The following is a 25,104-nucleotide window of genomic DNA, read 5'->3' on the forward strand; positions in this document are numbered from 1 at the left end:
GAAGTTAATGCAATTATCTATTGAGCAAGCAAAGAATTCAAAACAGAGAAGCAGCATTTTGGAGCTAAAAGCCTTGCAATGGAGCTAAGAAAAGGGTTTCATTCTAATTCACATAGACTTTTGCATGGAAAAAGTGTTATATGTCCAGTTGTAAGCACATAGCAGATGCCCAACACTTCCTTTTCTTGGTCCTGATGTTCATGAACTAATTGTGGCACTGATCAAGGAGACTCTCTGAAACCTCATCTTTAATGAAAGAGAGAGAGAGAGAGAGAGAGAGAGAGAGAGAGAGAGAGAGAGAGAGAGAGAGAGAGAGAGAGAGAGAGAGAGAGTGCTAAGAATGAAACTAACACATGTAGACACTATCTTGCCAAGTCCTGGACAGGGCTTCCTCAGTTCACCATATCTTCACCATCTTCACATTTCTGACTCTCGTTGTTTCTCAAGTGAATTACCATTTGTCTTACCCTGATATCTCCTCCCTTTTCCCACTGTTTTCACTTCTATCACATATTTAAGAAACAAAAATCTGGTCATGCCAATCTAGTCTATATAACTCCTCACTGGTTCCTTTTTACCTTAAAGTCTAAGCACCTTAGCATAGCATTGAAGGCCTTTTCTCTTTTTTACTTGTTAGCCATTTTCCTGATGCTTCTTCATGTAAGAATCCTACACTTCAGTTCTACCAACCCCCTTGATGTCTATCACAGATGACTGAACTTCACACTTGTACTTTTTTACATGCTACTTCCTCTGCCAGGAATGTCCTGTGGGTAGTACTCCCTTAAGTCCTACCTCTGATATTCCCTTTTCTAGGAATCTTTCCCCAACAATCCTACCATTGGTTCAGGTACCCCTTAGGTGTTCCAGTGGCCCCTATCCTTCAGGTCATGGCTTGTTCCAGGGCAAGATGCTCTGTTTTCTGCTGGATGAAATACTAGCATTTTGTCCTGCTGTATGCCAAGTCAACACCAGAACGCACGCTTGCCATTCTCCTCTGTATGCTATCTTTTGTCTAGGCATGGAACAAAGCATAAAATTGAAGGGTGGGACAATCCAAAAGAAAGCATCTCATCAAACATCATGAGATTCATGTGTTGGAATGACTAATGGATCTGGGAGTCCAAGATAATTTTGAATCCCAGGTCTTCTGCCAACTAGCTGTATAGATTTTGAGGCAGAAAAGTATAGTGTGTTGTTAAACTAATGAATTTCTTGCTTACTAGCAATGTTGAGCCCTCAAGTGCCAGAGGGCATCTTGTAGCAAGAGTATTGGTAAAAGTGGGTGAGGACTTTACCTTTGAGTCAGAGTAAGGACTAAGGGTTTTTTGTTTTTCTTTTCTTTTTTCTTTTTTTTTTTCCCATGTAAGTTTTGTTTGTTTTTTGACATGGAGTCTCAATATGTAGCCAAGGATGACCCTGAACTTCTACCTCTGGAGTGACTGGTACTATACAGGTACATGATACTGCCCTTAGCTAGGACTGAGAGATTTATTACTCTTATCTCATTTGCCACAGAAAGGTCCCTTTCTCAGTTGTAAAACAGTTGTTTAGGGGTACCTTTATTGTAGAGTTCAGAGATTTTAGTCTAAAACTAATTAGAAGAATAATACAGAGAAGTATTTTTCAATCTTTGATTAGTGAACCCCTTTCATATTATATAATCTCAGAACAATCCATCAGGTTTAAACAAATCATAATTTTAAGTAGTATATTTTAAGAAGTAATTTAAAGTTAAAATTTACTCATTTATTTACTTATTTGGTACTGGGGATTTAACTCAGGGGCACTCAAACACTGAGCCACATTCCCAGGCATATTTTGTATTTCATTTAGTGACAGGATCTTACTGAGTTGCTTAGTGCCTTACTTTTGCTGAATCTGGCTTTGAACTCGCAATCCTCCTTTCTCAGTCTCTAGAGCTGCTGGGATTACAGGCCTGCACCACCATTCCCAGCAAAATTTAATTTTCATTGACTTATACTAGGTAATAATTATACATTGTATAATAAGATATTCTCTTACATTATTTTTAGTAATCAACATATATGTTTTATAGTTATATCCTATTCTAATAGGATATCTACCCTAATAGAAGTTTCGAATCTAACATGTCCTGATTCTCCAAGATCAGTTCCAACTTCAGTCTTCCACAATCCAGTTAAGGGAAACTCCCTCCTAGCCAACACCTCTGGAATCTTCTCAGCTCTCCTTTCTTTAAAACTCACATCCAACCCATCAGCAAATCACTGTAATTTTATCACACACACACACACACACACACGCATACACACGCATTCATATATAAAATTACTGCTTCTCATTGTTAGGTGGAAAAGGCGCAGTTATGGTTCGTCACTAGCTCCCAGAAACGCTCAACAGATACAGGTCTCACACAAGGAATCCTTTATTTTGCACAGACGAATTCACGTCTGCATGGGGGAAGGGGAAAAAGAAATGGAGAAAGATGGCGCAGACATCTCTCAAACATACGAATTTCGCGGGCTGAGAGGAACCAATCGCGGAGGAGAATTCTTACAGACTGACTGATGGACCAATGACATATTAGGACGTAATGCTGGAGGCAGGAAGATTACACCAAAGTAAGCCGAAAATTCCTGTAACCCGAGAGGCAGGGAGAATGCAGATTGACAGATCGTTGGGAGGTGGGAAATTCCTGTCACAGGAGAGAAAGGTGGCTTTATATCTTACATTCCCCCATTTTATTTTATATAAAAAATAAAAATAAATTTTTTGGGGGTACATGGATGAAGGTCAGTCTTCTGTAATTACTTCCAGCTGGGTGTGGATGTAGAGCTGGTATCATTGTGGTAGGAAGAACTGGGGACTTGATAGTTTCTTTGGAGGCACATCTGCAGCCAGGCTCCGATTTTTTGTGAGATCCTGATATTTCTGCAATACAAGTTGATTAGTCGACATGGAAGTAAAAGACAGGGGGCTCCCCTTTTCGGTTGGCATTCTATTGGAAAAAATTCAGTGGTTAGGAAAATTACAAACAGGAATCCGGTCCTCATGGCTGGACATGGTTGGTATTTCAATCATCTGGCTCCCAATTTCTGGAATGGGAGGAAGGGTGGAGGGCTTCATGATCTTCAGTCTGAGACGAAGGGGTCCCACAGGAGTGGATGAGTATCGGTTGGAAGAAGCCTGTGGATTAGGAGCTGGAGAAGGGTTAGTGGACCAAGAATAGAGCTTAACCCGAGAAATGTGCAGCCATCCTGGTAGATTTTGTACCTTGACAGCTGTTGGCGTGGTCAGGATTACTGTATGGGGTCCCTGCCACTTGGGAGATAGAGGGATTGTAGCTTCCTGAGGAGGAGAAATAAGAACTTGGTCTCCTATTTGAAAAGGTTGGGTAAGGAGGCCAGATTAAGGTTTGGGTAGGGTGGAGTCTGCATAACCCCATAAAAATGCTCGAATGTGATTTAGGAGAGGAATAGATATTTGAGAAAGAAGAAGGGAAGGAAGGGGCACTATCCCAGGGGGTAGGATGGGACAACCGTACATTAACTCAAAAGGGGAAATATTAGTTGGTTTCTTTGGGAGTGAGCGAAGACACAGAAGAGCAAAGGCAGAAGTTTAACCTGTCGAGGTGAAGTTCTAAAGAGAGCTTGGTTAAAACATTTTTAAGAGTTCAGTTTGCTCTTTCTACTTTGCCTGATGACTTTGGGTGAAAAGGAATGTGGAAATGCCAAGGGACCCCGAGAGCTTTGGCAAGTTGTTGGGTGACTTGGGAAATGAATTCAGGTCCATTATCTGACTGGAAGTACTCCAAAGCGAGGAATGATTTCATGGAGGATGAAGGTAGAGACAGTTATTGCCCTTTTGTTGGAGGTTCAATCCATCCCGAGAAGATGTCTATCATAACCAATAGGTATTTAGATTTTCTTATTGTGGGCATGTGGGTGAAATCAAGTTGCCAGTCTACCCCTGGAATGGTGCCATGGGCTTGGTGAGTCGGAAAAGTGGGGGGCCTGACAGCTGTAGGATTTGTTCGCAGGCAGACTTCACATGAGGAAGAGTTCCTTCAGAAATGAGATATCAGAGGAGGACAGTTGCAGGTGAGTTTTAGCAAATTGTAAGAGTGAAGAAAGGTTGGGGTGAAACAGACGATGGAGATAGGAAAGTATTTCCCTGTTGGGGGTGGTGGAGGCAAAGGATCATGGAGAGCCATAATAGGGGCTGGCCTGGACGAGAGGGCAGCCTTTTAGCCTCCTCATCTGCCTTGTTATTACCTGAAGAGATGGATGATTGATGTGTTTGATGGGCTCTACAATGTACAAGGCCTATAATTGCTGGGAGGTGAACAGCCTCAAGGAGTTTTAGAATGTAACTAGAGTTAGTGATGGAGTTTCCCTTAGTAGTAAGAAGGCCTCTGTTTTTCCAGACAGCAGCATGAGAGAGGATAATGTGAAAAGCATATTTGGAGTCGGTGTAGACTGTGAAGGATTGTCCCTTTGCGAGGGTGAATGCGCGGGTAAGGGCAATTAGTTCTGCCTGTTGATTGGTGGTGTTGTTGGGTAGTGGTCCTGACTCTATTACCTTTTTAAGAGAGACAATGGCATATCCAGCTCGACGGATCCCTTTATGAAGAAATGAGCTTCCATCAGTGAACCATACGAAAGTAGGGTTGTGTAGAGCTCCTTCCTGGACGTTAGAGGGGTAGGGAAGTAACTCCTCCAGGGTCTCAAGGCAGCTGTGGGTTGCAGAAGCATGTATATTGGAAGGTAGGGGTAAGAGGGTGGCTGGATTTAAAGGAGAGCATGTTTTAAAGGAAATGGAAGAGTCCTCGGTAAGAGCGGTTTGTAAGGCTAACACCCGACAGGGTGGTAACATTTGCAGGCCTTTATAAGTAAGAAGCTTAGACAGATGATGAGGTGAGAGCACTTCAATGGGAGCCCCAAAAGAGAGGTTTTTTATTCCTGAATTAAGACAAATGCTGCTGCTAATACTCTAAGACATGGCGCCCAGCCTCTTATAGTGGGGTCTAACCTCTTTGACAGGTATGCTATTGGTCCAAAAGTGGGACCAAACATGTGTCCTAAGACTCCCATGGTGAACCCACTTCTTTCGGAGACAAACAGGTAGAATAGCTTGGTTAAATCAGGGAGGTGTAGGGCTGGGGCTTGAAGAAGGGCTTTCCCTAAGATCTGGAAAGGGGCTTTCACTGTGTTGAGGAGAGGTTCAGTGGGAGTACCCTTTGAAGCCTCATATAGGGGAGCTGCCAGGATGGAAAAATTGGGGATCCAGGATCATAAATATCCTGCTAATCCCAAAAAGGAAAGGATTTCTTCCTTGGTAGATGGAGTGGGCATGTCCTGTATTAATGCTTTTCTCTCTACAGTGATGGCTTTAAATCCAGGTGAGAGGCTGACACCTAAGTAAACAACCTGAGGCTGGGAAAGTTGCACTTTTGCTGGAGAAACCCTATAACCCCTGTCAACCAGAAAGTTTAAAAGCTTAATTGTGTCCCGTTGGGAGTTCTCAAGAAAGGGGCTACATAGAAGAAGATCATCAACATACTTTAAGAGAAAGAAGGAAATGAATGTGAGAGAGGCAAGATCCTGAGATAATGTTTGGCCAAAGAGATGGGGACTGTCTCGGAAACCCTGTGGGAGAACTGTCCAGGTCAGCTGAGAAGAAACTCAAGTGAAAGGGTCAGTCCAAGTAAAAGCAAAGAGATCCTGTGAATCAGGGTGAAGTGGGATAGTAAAAAATGCATCCTTCAAATCTAGCACTGAAAAGTATGTGGTGGAAGAAGGGATAGAAGAAAGCAGGGTGTAAGGATTGGATACAATGGGAAAGATGGGGACCACTGCTGAGTTAATGATGTGGAGGTCTTGCACTAGACGGTAAGATCCATTAGGTTTCCTAACAGCCAGGATGGGAGTATTATAAGGTGAGTTGGCAGGGCGCAGGAAGCCTTTCTGCCTTAAATCCTGGATAATTGGTTGAAGTCCTATAAGGCTCCTTTGGGGAAGGGGATATTGGGCCTGAGTTGGGTAGGATGTTGGGTCCTTTAGATGAATGAGTACAGATGAGCATTTAGCTACAGAGGGCGTATGAGTGTCTCAGACCTTAGGGTCAGCCAGGGAGGGAGGAAGGGGATATGAGGACTCTGTTTGAGCTGTATATACCTGTAGAGTTATAAGGAGAGGAATAGCAGAGGAGTCCTGTCTAAGGTGCATAGTGGTTGAGAAGGAAATAGAGGCACCCAATTTGGTTAGGATATCTCTTCCCAGAAGGGGAATGGGACATGAAGGAATTATTAAAAAGGAATGAGTAAAGCCAATTTGTCCTATATGGCAGCTTATTGGAGGGGTTTGTAAGAGGTTATATGGTTTTCCCTCTACCTGACAATAGAGGATTTGGCAGGGGAAGTGGGTCCCCCAAATTCCCGCAGCACTGAGAAGGTGGCTCCAGTGTCTATAAGGAAAGGGATCTGCCTGCCTGCCACCGTAAGGATTACCCGAGGCTCCTGAGTCGTGATGGTCGTCAGGTGTAGAAGTCCCGGGCCCCTTCATTCATCCATTGCCAATCCCAGCAAGTCGCCGGAGGGAGGGGCCAAGGATGACCTGGCACTTCTCTGAGCACCAGAACAATCCATTGCCCAATGTCCCAGTTGGTGGCATCTAGGACAAGGACTTGGGGGCTGCTGGGGGTTGGGGCAGGCTTGTGCCCAGTGGCCTTCTTGCCCACACTTGAGGCATGAACTTGGAGGTCTTCTGGGAGCTTGGGCACCCCTAGCAGTGGACAGTTGGGCAGGTCTAGCTGGCTGAAAGGCTTTAGCCAGCATTTGGTATTTTAATTTTTGGTTTTTTCCTTCCCTTCCGTTATAAACCTTGAATGCCACTGCTAGAACCTGTGGCTGTGGGGTAAGGGGTCCCCTATCCAACTGCCTTAATTTAACCTTTATGTCAGGGTAACTTTGGGAAAAGTAATAAGTCATAAGTAGCTGTTGTCCTTCCGGAGTCTTAGGATCCTGGTTAGTGTACTTGAGCATGGCCTCTGTAAGGCGGCTTAGAAATGCTGACGGGTTTTCATCTCTGTCCTGTATTACTTCCTGAAGTTTATCATAGTTAATGGGTTTAAGCCTTTCAGAGACCTGCAAGGATGCAGATTTGAAACCTATCTCGCTGTAGACACCCAGACTCAGTATTATAGTTCCATAGGGGCTCCCTATTTGGTACCGCTTCAGTCCCAATGGGATGGGTTGGGGTCATGTGATGAATGTCATCTGCATAATTGCGTGCCTGTTCCCAGACTCTCCTGCGTTCCTCAGGGGTTAGGGTGTTGGACATGATTATGTAAATGTCATGCCAGGTAAGGTTATAAGATTGGATAAGGTACTGAAATTCCTTAATGAAGGTTGCAGGGTTGGAGGTGAAGGAACCTATCCGTTTCTCTATTTGAGACAGATCGGACAGTGGAAAGGGGACATGAACTCTGATTACTCCCTCCACACCAGCCACCTCCCGTAAAGGAGCTAGGACATGTGCACGGGACCGTGTGGTGGGGGGACTTGGTGGGCCGAGTGGGGGAGCGGAAGGAGAAATAGAATGAACAGGGGCTTCTGCAGTAGAAGGCCTGTGAGGAGATGATTCATCAGCTGGATCAAAGTCGGAAGGGAAAGAAGGGTTAAAAGGTGGGGGAGAAGCCAAGAGAACGGGTTCAGGTTTTTGAGGAGAGCAGAGATTAGGTTTAGCCTGAAAGAAAGGAAAAAGACGAAAGGGAAAAGTTCCTTTCCATTCACCAGGTTGCCCACATATGTACTTAATTATAACTAGTATAATTAGGCATATAATTATGCCAAGTACAAAGCTAGAATTTAGGGTGTCATAAATAGACCATTCTGACTTACTATCTAAAGGACAATTTAGCTCTGATTCAGCGAATAGGTGAAGGGATTTGAGATGATTCAATAAACATCTCAGGGGTGAGTTTGCTGGGGTGGATGTCCTGAATCCCATGGTAAACTGAGACCCACCTGGCTAGTGATTTCAGCGTCCCGAGACCACGATGCCAGGCAATGAGAGGTTAGAACAAAGGCTGGTCATCACCAAGAACCAATGTTTAACTGGGCATAAGCCAAGAGGGTCTGAACACCTGGCCAGGATTTCGAGTGAGATGCAGCGGGAAATAAGAGAGAGAGAGGTTCAGACCCTGAGAAAGAATCTCAGCACCATAAAACCCAGGATTCCACCCAGCAACTAGGACCAGCTCTGGGGACCATGGAGATACCCCCACACCTCGGCAGTCCGGCGGTGGGGCCGCGGGCCAGGCGGCGGAAGCCACGAGAGGGAAGCCGCAGGGTAGCGGGAGCGAGCGGTGGGAATGGCCCCTTCTCAGATACTGGGGGGGGGGGGCGGCACCACAGTGGGAGCCGCGGGCAGCAAGAAAAAGCCCCAGGCGGGAAACCGCAGTGCGGGGAGAGGGAATGGCACCACGGCTTGCTGCTCTGGTCAGGGACTGCCTACGGGAACTCACCAATTCTGGAGTCCGGTGTTGTATGCAGGTAAATGGAAGATGAGCCTGTATAAGGGGGGCACAGGAGCTTGCTATAGGATGGGATTCCACCTGCTTAGTCAGCGGAAAAAAACCCATCCGAGTCACGGCACCAACTGTTAGGTGGAAAAGGCGCAGTTATGGTTCATCGCCTGCTCCCAGAAACGCTCCACAGATACAGGTCTCACACAAGGAACCCTTTATTTTGCACAGACGAATTCACGTCTGCATGGGGGAAGGGGAAAAAGAAAAGGAGAAAGATGGCGCAAGGTTTCTCTCAGACATAGGAATTTCGCGGGCTGAGAGGAACCAATCACGGAGGAGAATTCTTACAGACTGACTGATGGACCAATGACATATTAGGACTTAATGCTGGAGGCAGGAAGATTACAGCAACTTAAGCCGAAAATTCCTGTAACCGGAGAGAAGGGGAGAATGCAGATTGACAGGTCATTGGGAGGTGGGAAATTCCTGTCACGGGAGAGAAAGGTGGCTTTATATCTTACACTCATGATCTCCAGTGCAACCACCAACCTTTCTGCTATTAAGTTTGCCTCTTTTTTCTTCTTTTTTTTTATTGTAAACAAATGGGATACATGTTGTTTCTCTGTTTGTACATGGAGTCAAGGCATACCATTTGTGTAATCATAAATTTACATAGAGCAATGTTATTTGAATCATTCTGTTATTTTTTTCCTTCCTCCCCACCCCTCCTTTCCCTCTATACAGTCTTTTTGAATTGGGAAGGACTTCAGAATTGGGAACAGGTAGTTAGTGTAGAAATAGGGGATCGGGTCAAATGGAGGAAATGGAGGCCATAAAGTCATCTGCCTCTGGAAGTTGGAGACTGCCCCTGGAAGAATGGAATGTCAAGGATCTCTGGAGCCCATTGATTACCAAATTTACCTGCCCTTATCAAGGACTGCAAACAAGGAGCTGCTAATTAATGCCCCTGGGCCCTTACCTGCCTGAATCACCTTGGCCCTCCCCCAGCCCATGGCTTCTCACTTAATGCAAAACCAGGCCTAGTCAAGTAGGCAGGAAGGAGAGATAAGGGAGGAGAGAACTAGAGAACAAAAGAGACTTTAACCTATAAAAGATGTAGGGTGTGCTCACTTCTTGGGACTTTTAGAACATCAGCCATGGCCCCCTTCTTCCTGCCGGGAGACGTCTGTAATATTACCTTTAAATAAAACCTGTTTAATATGCTTGCCTTGGCGTGCTTCTCTAGTGTTCAATCTTCAACATTAGAAGGAGCAGAACTCACCACTGATAAACGGCGGTATCACTTCCTTCCTCCATTCTTGCCCCCCCTCCTTAACCCTAACCCTAAACCTAACCCTAACCCTAACACTAAACCCTCCCACTCCCCATTATATGTCCTCATCCACTTATCAGCGAGATCATTTGTCCTTTGGTTTTTTGAGATTGGCTTATCTCACTTAGCATGATATTCTCCAATTTCATCCATTTGCCTGCAAATGCCATAATTTTATCATTCTTTATGGAGGAGTAATATTCCATTGTATATATATATATAACAGTTTCTTTATCCATTCATCAATTGAATGGCATATAGGTTGGTTCCACAATCTGGCTATGGTGAATTGAGCAGCTATGAACATTGATGTGGCTGTATCTCTGTAGTATGCTGATTTTAAGTCCTTTGGGTATAGGCCAAGGAGGGGATAGCAGGGTCAAATGGTAGATCCATTCTAAGTTTTCTAAGGAATCTCTACACTGCTTTCCAGAGTGGCAGCACTAATTTGCAACTCCACCAGCAGTGTATGGGTGTATCTTTTTCTCCACATCCTTGCCAACACCTATTGTTGCTTGTGTTCTTGATAATCGCCATTCTAATTGGGGTGAGATGGAATCTTAGGGTAGTTTTGATTTGCATTTCTCTTATTACTAGAGATGTTGGACATTTTTTCATTATCTGTTGATTGCTTGTAGATCTTCTTCTGTGAAGTGTCTGTTCATTTCCTTAGCCCATTTGTTGATTGGATTGAAAGAATGAACATTTTTTTATCTTAACTCCCTAAGGTCTCCTGCCCATTGTCTTAACTCTCTGATGTCACCCTCCTGGTTATCTTAACTCCCTGAGGTCACCCTCCCAGTGATGGGAGCAAAAGCCCCTAAAAGCTGTTCCAGGAAATAGCCCCAAACAGAGGGTAAAAGAGTAAATTGGGCTAGATGACTAAATAGTGCTCAAACAGTAGGATTACCAGAAACTATTGACCAGAATCTACGCCCTGTTGTAAAACATTGTGAAACATGTTGTATGTTATCAGCAAACCCAGACCCCCTTTGAAATTTCCCGGCAGCTTTGTCCCCCTTTTCCCTTTCATGTGCGACCCCTCCCGATGTATGGTTTCTGCCTTTATAAACCTACAAGATTTTCTGCTAGGGACTCGACTCCTGGAGTTGGGTCCCAGCGCGCTGGAATAAACACCTCTTGCGGTTTGCATCAAGTGACGCCTCCTGCGGTTGATTGGGGTTGCCGTCCATCCATGGGACAGAGTTGGGGTTTCCTTTTTGGGGGCCTTACATTTGGGGGCTCGTCCGGGATAAGATGGCCCCCCCTCATCCGCGGAGTCGACCTTGGAGGTAAGAAGGGGTACCCCGAAGTTGTCTGTCGTTGTCTTGTGTTTTGTTTTGTTAGTTGATCTGGTTCTGCGAGCGCGCTTTCGGTTTCGGTGGCAGCCGTTCGGTGACCCGTGAGGGTGGCCGAACAGTGGCCGGCAGACGTGCCTGGGGGGCCACAGGTTGCAGCCCTGGGGGACGCCCTAAGGGTGGAAGGAGAGCCAGGGACGCCTGGTAGTCTCCGTCGGTAAGGGCGCTGATGGGGTTCAATTGGTGGATCAGAGATTGGCGCCCGTCTGTATCTGGTTCTGGTTCTGTTGTGTGTTTGTAGCAGAGGTGGAGGAAGGGTTGGAACAACTGGGGGGTTCTCGGCCCGGGCTACTCTCGGGTGGACCCCAAAGGTTCCTTCTCTGGACTCCCGCTCCCAACAGCCCTGAAGGATAACTTAGCAAAGTAGCTTCAGTCTCAAAAGTAATGAAAAATAAGGTCTCATAATTTTAACATCCAACCTGTCTGGATGAGATGGCTAAAATGCCTTAGACACAGAGTTTCTGTTAAAACCTGTTAGATCCTTCCAGATCTCAGTCAAGGCTTACATTGCAATATAAATAAAAGAAGCCTAAAGGCTCAGTAGGAGACCGGTCTCAAACCCAGGGAAAGAAAAGGTAAAAAGAGTCTTTAAAACTCCAGCAAAGTAAATGCTATATTTTTAATTATATGTTTTTTGAGCTCATGATTTTTTGATCAGTTCTATTTTTTATTCAACTACAGTTTTTGAACATCTGTTACATTGCAATGGAGATTCACCTATAAAGTTACAAGGGCTTGATTTTGTGTTATTTGTATGTTGTGCTGTCTGATGTCATGTTTTGTCTGTATCAAAGCTGAGCGCTCCTAAAATTAAAATTTAAAAATGGATTCAGATACTTTTAATTCACGTGATTTAAAAAGGTTCAAATTGGGTAAACTAATAAGAGTAAAATGTCTTTGAAAATAACTTGAAAGTCTCTAGGTGGTCAAGCTAATAAAATATTGATGTTAATAAAATGTCTAATATCAATTGTTTCTAGGACTTTTCAACAGGGAAGAGACAGCAAATACTGTTCAGGACACTTATCTGATATCTTGGTTTTTTACAGAATAAGTGAATTAGAGTTAACATGTATGGGATTACTCTAATGTGTTTGTAGAGACATCTGATTAATTTACAAAGTTAAAATGCTAATTGTTAAATAACATCGAGTACTTTTAACTCCTTAAATTCCATGGGGTATCATACTTAAACATTATTTGTGTTTTCATAGGTTGGTAAATAAAAGGGTTTAAACTTGCTTTGTGTCATCACTAAACTAAAAACAAGGTTACTAAGAGTTATGTCCTAACAAGTGCAATTCTATATACAAAGGGTCCCAAAAGTTTCAACTGTGTTTCAATTAGAGTACTATAAACAACAGAATATTTAATCTTATTAAAATAGAGTAATTTATCTAAATTCAGAAATTTCATAAGAGTTGTTTCAGAATGTGAACAAAAAGGGGACAACAAGTAGGAAAGAGAAAATAAAAGGTTCTGGGTATGGAAATATATTTAGTAAAAGGAAAAAGGAAATGTTTCTGGGTAAGAAAGTGCTTGTGTGATGAAATACATGAGGGTCTAAGTAAGTGCTAAGAAAGTCTTGTAAGTAAAGGGCAAGTTTCAACAAGTTTGTGTGTAACTAAGTTGGTTATATATATGTGAGACAGCTAAAACTATTGAAGGTTTTTCCTAAGGTGAAATACTAATGTTCTGATATAAACCAAAGTTTAATCTATATGGTAGAATGACATGGTAAAATGACAAGGATTTGAAACACTAATTTACTCTTTGTATCTATTAAGTTTTATTCTTTAGAACAATTAGTCTTAAAAATTGGGGTGTATACAATTATGGTTAAACAACTATTATAGAGTATTGTACTTTGTTACAGAGTCTACATTTCTCTTTAAAAACTCAATTTGGTAAGATAAAAGTGTCAAGTTATTTGTGAAATGGTCACTAGTTGTATATTAAATGTGTTCATATTTTTCAGGACCACAAGTTTTTAAAGCAAGGAATTTATTAAGCTCTGCTATCCTCCAGATTAAACTTGTCTGTAATGGTAATCTTAAACTTATAAAGAGTAAATTTTATTGGGGATTTATTTCTATCATTTAATGTTCTATTATAGGACCTGCTATCAATAGGGTATGTGTAAAATTTGTTACTTTTTACACTGAGATAAAGAATTTCAAATGTAAATGTATTTCTAAACATTAGAGTTTGATTTGTTTAAAGGGTAATATTGTGAAATATGAAAGAAACATGAAAACATTTTGCCATTTAATCACAAAAGGAAAGTTAAAAGCTCTCTCAGTGCAGGCCATTTAGCTCATCTCGTAGAGTTCCTGACTCTCAAGCGGAAGGCCTGGGTTCAAGTCCCAGCACTCTCGGATTGTGGAAATAACAAAAGCTCTTTCAGCCTTTCTTTGATTCATGTTTTAGATACTATGTTAAATTGTGTTAATTATAAAGTTTATATAGACTCAGGAAACAGTATATGTAAACTACTTAATGATATTTAAGGAAGAAGCAAAGATCAACATCAGAATTAGAACACTTAAGATCTGTAAAGAGCCCTGCCTTACCTGAGATAAGGCTCTGCCTCCCACCTTACTGCATGTTAGAGTGACTCCAAAATAAGCCAGACTTCAGCTTATTTAAAGTTATAGTCAAAAGATTGGTTCTTGTTGTAAAAGTACTGTGATCTCAAATAGGGGATAGAATGTAGTTCTCAATCAAAATTCAAGATAGCTATTATACAAGCTGAATATATTTTTACTCTTGCTAATTTCATTTTGTAAAACTGTTACCTGTTAATATTTTGCAGAAGTAGCTGCTCCAAGAATAAACAACCTAGGTAACTTGTGATAATAAGCCATCACCTATAGAATAGATAGTGGTAACTTCCAGTACTAATGCAGACTCCAGTTAGATAAAAGGGTAAATAACTGTAAAGTTATGGACATCAAAGTTAAAGCCCATTACTCTTAATTTATGACTGGTGAGACTGGCTTGCTGGATAATTAAGATCAAACTTAGAAATTGGAGTTAAATACAGAGGTCAAGAAAAGTCCATATTTGGGTCTTGCCCTCAACATTAGCCTGAACCCAGGGAGTAAGAGAACTTCTCTAAGGAGCGTTGCAACTCTGGGTCACACAACCTCCTGATCAAGGAGATTGTTGACTAGAGGATGAAAAATCATCCAGTGCATCTGCTGCAGAGGAGGGTCATGGAAAAGGGGAAACATCCCTTGATGTTTCTAAAGGAAGTCACCCCATCAAGAGACCCTGCCTAACCAAAGTCACTGGTGGAGCTAAGGAGCCGCTCTTAAGTTCTGTACGAGTGACCCCTGTGGGACTCAGCTGACTCTTTAACAAGACAGGAACCAGGTCAATTTGACCAGCTTGATCTTAGACACCCAGCAAAACAGTTAAAACCAAAGTATAGCCATTCTTGGGCATTTAAAGGAAATAATAGTTAAATGTAACTTTAGATGTATCCTGATAACTATCAGAGAAACTGCCAGAGTCAGAAGTTTTTAGTCAGTTTAAGGCCTGCAGACCTTCCTAAGCTACACAGGTAGACTTAATCTATGTTTGCCAGTATGATTATCTATTTCTAAGTAACAGAAGTATAGAGATCTCTACTAAACACAGGTTATACCAATAAAGGGATATTTTACAAAATCAGATGACATTAAGTAGCTTAACTATATTTTTTAGGGACATCTATGGCAATGTTAAAGTCCCCAAATGAAGGCCTTGTCCTCTCCAGCCTTTGCTAGGCCTAGTTATGGGAACAATTTCTCAGTTCTTTCACCTCCTGGTGAGAGATTAACTTCTGTCATTTTCATGATACCCAGTGGCATGTTTCAGATGCTGCAACATTTACTTTGTGCTAATCTCATTTCAGTACTCATGTCTTTTTGTTCTTCTATCATAGAAGCAGCCACCCCCAGATGACTTTACAACCTGCTCTTCCCCAACCAGGCTTCTTCCTGGGACCCCTCTATTGACCCGATTTTTAAAAAGAAGGAACTCCAAACTGCTTGCCCCTCGCTGCCCCCATTCAGCTTCGAAGCAGCCAGAATGACCGACGCCCCTTTTCATTTCCTTAACAAGCAGTTATGGGTTCCTAAAGCTAAAGCGGGGAATGAAGACAGAATTGGGAATAGGCAGTTAGTGTAGAAATAGGGGATCGGGTCAAATCGAGGAAATGAAGCCATGAGGTCATCTGCCTCTGCAAGTTGGAGACTGCCCCTGGAAGAATGGAATGTCAAGGATCTCCAGAGGCCATTGATTACCAAATTTACCTGCCTTTATCAAGGACTGTTTATCAAGGACTGCAAACAAGGGGCTGCTAATTGGTGGCCCGCCCCCTCGGCTCTTGCCTGCCTAAAATCGCCTAGTTACCTTCATCAGGGAAAGAGTAAGTGCTGTACAGGTGCTAATGCTCAGGCAACAATATCAGTCCCTCCGCCAAGGAAACAATTTGGGGGAAGAATATGTAGAGACAGAAGTTCCATGATTAGAACTTTCCGAAAAGAAAATGGGGAAATGAAAGAATGAACATTTTTTTATCTTAACTCCCTAAGGTCTCCTGCCCATTGTCTTAACTCTCTGATGTCACCCTCCTGGTTATCTTAACTCCCTGAGGTCACCCTCCCAGTGATGGGAGCAAAAGCCCCTAAAAGCTGTTCCAGGAAATAGCCCCAAACAGAGGGTAAAAGAGTAAATTGGGCTAGATGACTAAATAGTGCTCAAACAGTAGGATTACCAGAAACTATTGACCAGAATCTACGCCCTGTTGTAAAACATTGTGAAACATGTTGTATGTTATCAGCAAACCCAGACCCCCTTTGAAATTTCCCGGCAGCTTTGTCCCCCTTTTCCCTTTCATGTGCGACCCCTCCCGATGTATGGTTTCTGCCTTTATAAACCTACAAGATTTTCTGCTAGGGACTCGACTCCTGGAGTTGGGTCCCAGCGCGCTGGAATAAACACCTCTTGCGGTTTGCATCAAGTGACGCCTCCTGCGGTTGATTGGGGTTGCCGTCCATCCATGGGACAGAGTTGGGGTTTCCTTTTTGGGGGCCTTACAGGATTATTTGTATTCTTGGTGTAGAGTTTTTTGAGTTCTTTATATAGAAGAAAAAGTAGGTCCAAATCTTCAACTTGTTGGCTTAGGATCAGACTTCCTTAACAGGACTCCCCTAGCACAAGAAATAAAAGCAAGAATCAACAACTGGGATAGATTCAAACTAAAAAGCTTTCTCTCAGCAAAGGAAACAATCAGTAATGTGAAGAGAGAGCCTACAGAGTGGGAGAATATCTTTGCCACTCATACTTCAGATAGAGCGCTAATTTCCAGAATATATAAGTTTGCCTCTTAACAAATAATTTTAGGGCTTTAGAGTAATTGTTTCAAAATAAGTCAGATAATGTTTTGCTGCTGCTCAAAATCCTCAGAATAAAAGGCATCTTCCTTATAATAGCTCACGGGGCTCTCCATGAGTTTGAGTGTGGGCTTTCTCTCTGATGTCAGCCCTAGTGAAACCAGAATTGGGGACAGGCAGTTAGTGTAGAAATAGGGGATCAGGTCAAATTGAGGAAACGGAGACCATGAAAGCCATCTGCCTCTGGAAGTTGGAGACTGCCCCTGGGAGAATAGAATGTCAAGGATCTCCGGAGCTCATTGATTACCAAATTTACCCTTGCTTGTCCCTGACTACAGGCAAGGAGCTACTAATTAATGCTCCCTGGGTCCTTGCCTGGCTGAATCACTTTGGCCCTCCCCCTGCCCATTTGCTTCTCACTTTATGCATCTCACCTGCAAAACCAGGCCTAGTCACTTAGGCAGGAAGGAGAGATAAGGGGGGGCGGGGGCGGGCAACTGGAGAACAAAATAGACCTTAACTTGTGAAAGATGTAGGGTACACTCACTTCTTGGGACTCTAGAACATCAGCCATGACCCCCTTCTTCCTCCCGGAAGAAGTCTGTATTATTACCTTTAAATAAAACCTGCTTAATATGCTTGCCTTGGCGTGCTTCTCTGATGGTATTCTTCAACACCTAAGGATGCGGTATCAATAGGACTCGACCCCAGATTCAATCTCTGTAGTCCCTGGAGTCTCTTGTTATTCCTGACATTTCTAGACTCGCCCCTTCCTCAGGATCTTTATCCTTACTATTTCCTCTCCTTGGGCTATCCCCTCCTCCTTCTCTTTCTCCTCCTTTTTTGACATAAGGATATCATGCCTCTCTGTAACTGGAATTTTCTTTCCCCAGATATTTTCATGACTTGCTTTTGTACCTCCTTCAAGTTATTGCTCACATGTCATCTAAATGTAAAATATTTCCTGATAAGACTATCTAAAATTACTCTCCTTTCTGAGTTTTTATCTTTTTTACCTGCTTCAGTTTTTGATAGCATGTATTTTCTGACATACTATGCTTTGCTTTTCAATTTCTATTTCTTTTAGTTTCCACCAATACACTTGTGTTTATCCACATACTAAAAAGTAAGGTCCTTGAAGGTAATAATTTGTTTCTTTTGCTCATTGCTGGACCACAGAACCTAGAAAACTACTCATTAAGTATTTATGGTTTGAATGAATTATATATAAAGGCAAATTACCATTCCTTTCTATTTACCAAAAATCTTTATAAAATTTACTCTAATTATATTTGAAAGAAAACTGAGTTCAAATAAAAAATAAAATCATACTTGAGACTATTTCATATTTAGATATTGAGCATAAAAGTAGGTTGAAATGATACTGCATAATATGGAAAAATAGTTTGCTTCCATGATCTGATATTAGAAAGTATATTTGAAGTGCAAATATTTTCATAGTATTCATGATTTATTTCCAAATTAATCCAGACATGTTGTTATGCTTTAGATATGAGGAGTCCACCCATAAGCTCATGGGTGAGACAATGCAAGAATGTTCAGAGATGAAGTGATCAGTGTTAGTTATAACCTAATCAGTGAATTAATGCACTGATATGGATTAAGTGGGTATAACTAGAGGCAGGTGATAACTAGTAGCTGGAGGAGGTGGGTCACTGGGGGCCCGGCTTGAGGTTTATATTCTGTCCTGGTGAGCGAGTTCTCTCTGCTTCTTTGTTGCCATGTCCTGAACTGCTTTCCTCCACCATGCCCTTTCATCACGGTGTTCTGCCTCACCTTTAGCTCAGAGCAACCTCTCGGACTGTGAGCCAAATAAACTTTTCCTCTTCTAATTGTTCTTGTCAGACTTTTGGTCACAGTGGCAAAACAGCTCACTAAAACAGGTTTATGTTAATATGCTGAAAGTTAGTCAAGAAAATTAAATGCGGCAAGCAGTGGGGCATGTGACTCAGGAGTCTAAGGCAGGAGGAGCACAAGACTGAGGCCAGCCAGGTCAGCTTAGAGAGAACCTGTCTCAAATGTTGCTCAGTGATTGAGCACCCTTGGGTTCAAGGATTCAATTCCCAGCACAAAAAGAAAGAAAGAAAAGGAAAATATACATCAATCCAGTGCCGAATAGTGTTTAGCAGACTGAATGAAACATCATGAACCCACAAATTTCATTCCAATGAACTGCTTATTTCATATGTTCTTGAAGGGTCTTGGGAAGTATGCATTTGACAAAAAGCGTATTTTTTTCCTTTGATTATTCCCATAATAGTTATGGTAAGGAAGCAACCTGTATATCCATTGATGGATGAAGAGGTAAAAAAGTAGTACATACATATAATAGAAAATTGATATTATTATTGTATTATTATAATGGCATAAGACAACTAAAAAGAAGGAAATGTGGTCATATGTGAAAATATGGAAGAACCTTGAGGGTACCATGGTAAGTGAAATAAACTAGTCATAGGAGGACAAATGACTCTACTTACCTGAAATTTCTAAAACTGTCAAATGTGTAAAAGCAGAGAGTGGAATGATGGTCAGGGAGAAACCAGGAGTTGCTATTCAGTGGATGTAAGGTCTCAGTTTTCCAGATGAACAAGTTCTAGAGATCTGCTCTACAACACTGTGCTCCAGTTAGCAAAACTGACGACAGTAAACGCATGGTGCTTTTCTGAGCACTCCATACATTTTCATGTGTCAGTACCTATCTTGTTCCTTGTGTTCCCCTCATTGTAAGTATCTATCTAGTCAGTTCCTAATAATCCTTTTAAATTTTTGTTCGTCAGAAATTGCTTTGGGAAGCATTCTAAAATGTTGCCCTCACCTACACGTTCTACCTGTGCTAAGATTTTTATCAAGGGGATACTCTATTTCATAATTTAAAAATTATTATTTGTGTTTATGTCTTCAACCGTCCCTACTGGTTCAGCAGATCTTAAAATACTACCACTGACAAGAAATTACTTGCCCCAAAGTCATGTGGCTCATAACTAGTTATTTCTTTTCTTCATTTTTTTTTTCATATCATTGAATTTAACATTTTACTTCTAGATTGCCCTAGATTTTATAGATAGCTGAATCTTTAGGTGGATTTGTCTTTTTGAAACATTTTGTCTGCTTTACTTTCAGAGTTTTATCTATAAAGTGAAATATTACATGTAATAGCAGTGTGGTGAAGTGGGCTCATGCCCTGGTTTGCTCAGTTCAGATGTGAGAAATTGTCCCAAGTAAAGTAGCACTAACACTTTTTACTTAATTCTCAGAAATGCCCCATTTGGGGCAAAAATTAAATCATTGCTTCAGAAATTGTGCACAGATGGCATACTTCCTAAGCTCCTGATTTAATGGGAATTCTTCTAATTGTTATCAGGGTCATATATGCTATAGATCACCAATAGTTTTTTCTATCTCAAGGTACTTTCCTTTTATTTTTAGTTGATGATTTGTTTTATGTTAATTAGGAATTCGTGTATGTTTCAAGTGTTCTTATGCTATTTTTTACACAGATAACAGTTTTCTTCTTAATATGCTAATGGTGTCAACTCTACTACTAGATTTTCTAATTTTGAATACTCACAATCCTATTACAAATTTGACTTGTTCATGAAGTATTATTAGTTTATCGAGTTTCATAATTCAATCTTTAAATACTTTATTTGGAATTCTTAAAATATCTTTGTTTATAATGAGATTAGCCTTTTATTTTCTTTCATTTCCATTCTTGTTTGATTTCTCTACCAAAATTACAGTCTCAGAAAAATGCTATCAATATTTCCATGTTTTCCTATGTTTATATTTATATCTCATGGTGAAATTTATCTGTAAAATATCTGGGCTTATGCTTTTTAAAATAAGATAATTTTAAGTGCCCTTTATGGCATTCTCCCATTATCAGTCTGAGTTTTCTATTTATTTTTCTTGCATTTAGGTAATGTATATTTTCCCAGAATAATATTCAGTTCATCTGTATTTTCAAATTTATTAATGTAAAATTTATCAGTATTTTACATAGCTTTATCTGTGTACTTCCTTTCTCATTACTAATTGCTATTCGTCCCTTTTTTGATGGATGTTTATCTATGTATTGATCTCTCCAATGAAAAGTCTTCAGTGTTTTTTTTTAATCATTACATAATTACTTTTATTTACTTATTTATTTAAAAATCCTTTGATTTTAATTTTTTTCTCCTAATCTCTATTACATCTTTGTTTTTTTAATGACTTTTGAGTTAATCAACATTAATTGTATTTTTTTTATGGATTATTTTTCAACATCTTCAATTGAATGTTTATTTCCAAATTTTCAAACATTTAGAATAAAACTTTTTTGAGTACTTATTGGCTCTTGTATAAATTTTAATACACATGGCTCTCCCTAACATTCATTTTTAAGTTGGTTGTAATTTCAGTTAAGATTTTCTCCAACTTCCAGAGGATATCTTAGAAGATAAATCTGAAATGAATATATTTCCTTTGGATATTTTTTAATTTTAAGATTTCATATATTTTTGTTAATGATTTTTTGTTTTCTGGAATTTGTTAAGATTTCCTCTGTGGCCTAATGTAGGGTGTATGTTAAAAGGTTGATGAAAAGAATGTTCATTTTCTGTTAACTCTAAGTAGATTTGCTTGACTCTTCTTGCCACTTGTGGTACTTGATTTCTATAAATTTTATTTCGTGTTGTTCTTTTGGCTTCTTGCTGTTTCTGTTACTAAAGTACATTAAAGATTAAAATTGTAGAACTTTTTATTCTGTTTCTTTGTTTTACAAAACATTGAAACCATATTTCTTTATAAATATCGAAGGACATATCAGTTCATTACTCTTTTAACTTCTAAATATTTTATCACTGTAAGCTACCCCTTTTGAGCCTTTTAATGGGTTCCATTTTTAACTTCTTGCTGGATGTTCATTTTCTTGTACCCTGCCTTTGTTCATCATTTGCCCTCCCCCCAGGGCTTTGCACGCATCAGGCCTGGACTGGCTGTCCTGCTGGTACAGAGAACAGCACCTCTTGATGATACAACACTCTTTCTTTTGTGCTGCCTAATCTGTTTGATGGCCTTGTTGTCATCACTCACATTTTTCTTGGGCTAGGGATCCCTGCTTTGTTAATGAGGAATGGGGTTTTATCTCAGCCCCCTCGAATTTCTTAGGAATTCAATTTGGTGCTTTTCAATTTCCGTACAACCAAGTATTCCCACTGTCTGCTTTGATTTTGCTTAGATAGAACTAGTCAGTATTTTCCTCTAACGTTGCTGATTTTTCTCCCATTTTATTCAAGTGAATACTTGCCTTCCCAGAGTAAGAACTTTGCTCTCTGTACACATTTAGATTTTTTCATGCCTCTTTGAGACTAGGGTGAAGACACCTGAGCTAGTCATGTGATTTAAGATCTTTGGAGAGATTAATTATGTGACTGAGTGCCACAAGACATAAGCAAGTAAAGGGCTAAAATCCATCTTGAACATGCAGGAGTAGAAATGTAGTGGTATGGAATATGCTATTCATGTGTCCATGTAATTTTGCTCATCTTAGTATATTAGTAAAAATCTGAAAACAGTTATCATAATTCGCTTCTGCTCTAGTAGCTTGCTGTTGCCCTTGGAAGACACTTCCCTGGCTAGTCAACATCTACTAATGCTATCTGTCATATGTTGCCTCCTCTGAGGCTATTGGAGTAAGGGAACCATTTAACATTTCTAATCAAAAACTATTACATAAAATAAAATAAAAAGTAAAAGAAAACTCTCAGCTTGAACCAAGAAAATAAAGTAAATGTGCTGGTACAAGTCTGAGAAATCATAAAATGAGAGGAAAATGAATAATAAAATTAAATGAGATTTCCCATATTTCAGTAAAGCAGCTCCTGAAGATGATGCTAAACTGTTTAAATCCATATTTTCTGCTTCAAAAGTCTTATGAGATACTCATGGAAATGACAATGTATTTTGAAGTTTGAGTAAAAAATGTCTACACATTATAATTTTTATATTATAGCATTTCCAAAATGTGTTCCATGAAACTGCTCAGGGGATACAACTTCATGAAAAAAGCAAGCAAGCAAGCAAGCAAGAAAGAAAGAATTAAAGAAAAGAAAGAAAGAAGGAAAGAAAGAAAAAGTGTAGCACATTGAAATATTGAAGACTGGTAAGTTCTATTTGGAGTTACTGTGCTTTTCAAACTTAAAACTACAGCAATTTTGCCAGTTGTGGTGGCACATGCTTGTAATCCCAGTGACTCAGGAAGTTGAGGCAGAAGGTTCACAAGTTCAAGCCAACCTGGTCAATTTAGCGAGATCCTATCTCAAAATAAAAAATAAAAAGAGCTGGGGATGTAGCTCAGTGGTAAAGTGACCCTGGGTTCAATCCCCAGTACCAAAAAATAAATATCTTTTTTTGAATTGCCGATTGCTATACAGTAGATCAGAAAAGCAAATTTAATATGTTATTTAAATTTTCATGGATATTTAATTCATTTAATTTATAACACCTATTCAATTATTGAAATATGATAGTACGTAAAGCTTACTTTCTTAAGTAAATGAATGAGAATATAAGATACTTATAAATAAGCCAAGTGTGTTTGAAATGTATATCATATAATCTGTTTATAGGTTATATATAACTGAAAAAGACATCTATCCTGGCAAAAATAAATGCCTTTGTCCTGAAATAAAAGCTAATTTAAAATATTCATGTGAAAGTTAAGTTTTCCTGTAATACTATTGGACTAGGATACAAAGAATGGCTGTAGAAGCTAAGTTTAAAAATTTTCTTTTTAGAGTTTATCCAATAGCATAACAATTAAAAAATAATAAGCATGTAAAATGTAGTAACTGATCCTGAATTTCACAGTATCTTGTGATAAACAAAATACTATGCTTTTGTTTAAGGAGATAGCTTCTTAAATACAATTCTTTCTATTCACCCACTAACCTACCTATTTATCTACCATTAAAAGTAAATGTTTGAGAACTGTTCATTTTCTAATACTCAGCATTCATGGGCAGCATAACTAAAACACTGGCCACAGCATCAACAGTGATTTTAACACAATAAATTATTCTTTCTGTGGTATTTAATATCAATTTACTAAGATGTCCTCAATAGACGCTTCCAAGGTTGCATATGAGTTCAAACCTCAATAACTTTCCCCCTGAAATATGCTTAGATTTGGACAAAACTTTGTTCTATCTCCACAAGTACTATTAGACATAACATATTTTATGTGCCTGCTGAATATCAACTGTATAGTGCATGCTGTACTGCCATTAATGATCGCTTCTATGTAGTAAACATTTATCATGTGTCAGGAATTTTGGAAATGAAAGAGACCAGAGGTTTTTGTTTCTTACCTTTGCATTTAAAGAAAGAGGAATTGAGCTATGGAGATATCCAGGTAATTTATGTAAGGTTAGATGGTAATGATGTAATAGATCCTTACTTTTAATTTAATGCTATTTTCATTGGTTCAGTGGATTTGAATGACCTTTCATGTTTCTGGTCTTACAAAACTCTTGATTTTTAGAAGATAATTTTCTATATTTTTTTTAACAGATATCTCTTCTTTAGTTCAATTTTGTATGAAAATATGCCCATTGAAATTCTCAGAATAGATTACACTGAAAGGCAGAGTGTGACAAAGCTGAGAAAAAGGTTTTGTTTTTAAACATCAAACATAATTTGTATAATAATATATAGAGATATATATGTAGATATATGTGTATACATCATGTATGAATATAAATAATACAATGTTTGGAAACAGAGGAGATTTATTTTAAATTCCATTTTGTCTTTCATTTCCATACATAAATCATCTACACTATATTCTGCTTTTAGGTCTTCACTTATTTGTGTTCAGATATGTAAATTTATGTTAGAATCAAAATAAGAAGTAATTTAAAAATAATTTTTTTCTGGGAAAATTATATAGATATGTACATACACACAATAAACATTTATACACAAGCACACATGTAGATAAACCCAAAATTAAAATCTCTTTATATATATATATGCATATATATATGATTGTTTCTAATACACACAGACACATAGACATACACATAGACATAATCTATTTTATCTGTGTGATGTTACGTCTATCCACTTAGAAAATTGTGGAACTATTTCTATAATTTATATACCTAGACATAAAAAAAATTATATGCCCTACATTTCTTTTAAAAATGCATTTTCAAATTTACATCTTAAAAGGTGTTCGTAGATGTCTTTGAGGACAGCATACCTAGTTGATTTGTGGTTGATTTATATTTTAACTTTAATATATTGTTCACTGCCTACTTCATAAACCCATAATTCAAATGTGTATGTTGTTCAAATTTTTCAATTAATAGCATGACTCTTTTCATCTTAGAAAACACTGTTAGGATAATATTGTAAACATTTGAGGGGAATAATCTTAAAGTCATACCATAGTTTCTTTTTTAATATTTTTCAAAAAGTAACTGACTTCACAAACACCAATTATAGAATA

The 25,104-nt window shown here is 39.5% G+C and overlaps 1 long non-coding RNA gene across 1 annotated transcript; it reads left to right on the forward strand.

Moving 5' to 3' along the window:
* Positions 1 to 1,397: 1,397 nt before the first annotated feature.
* LOC306640919 lies at positions 1,398 to 22,721 on the forward strand. The gene is made up of 2 exons (XR_013757964.1): positions 1,398 to 1,456; positions 22,603 to 22,721. It is a non-coding gene; the product is annotated as an uncharacterized lncRNA (long non-coding RNA).
* Positions 22,722 to 25,104: the final 2,383 nt, after the last annotated feature.

Source organism: Sciurus vulgaris (assembly GCF_902686455.1).
Source record: "Sciurus vulgaris genome assembly, chromosome: 11".
Classification (NCBI taxonomy): domain Eukaryota; kingdom Metazoa; phylum Chordata; class Mammalia; order Rodentia; family Sciuridae; genus Sciurus; species Sciurus vulgaris.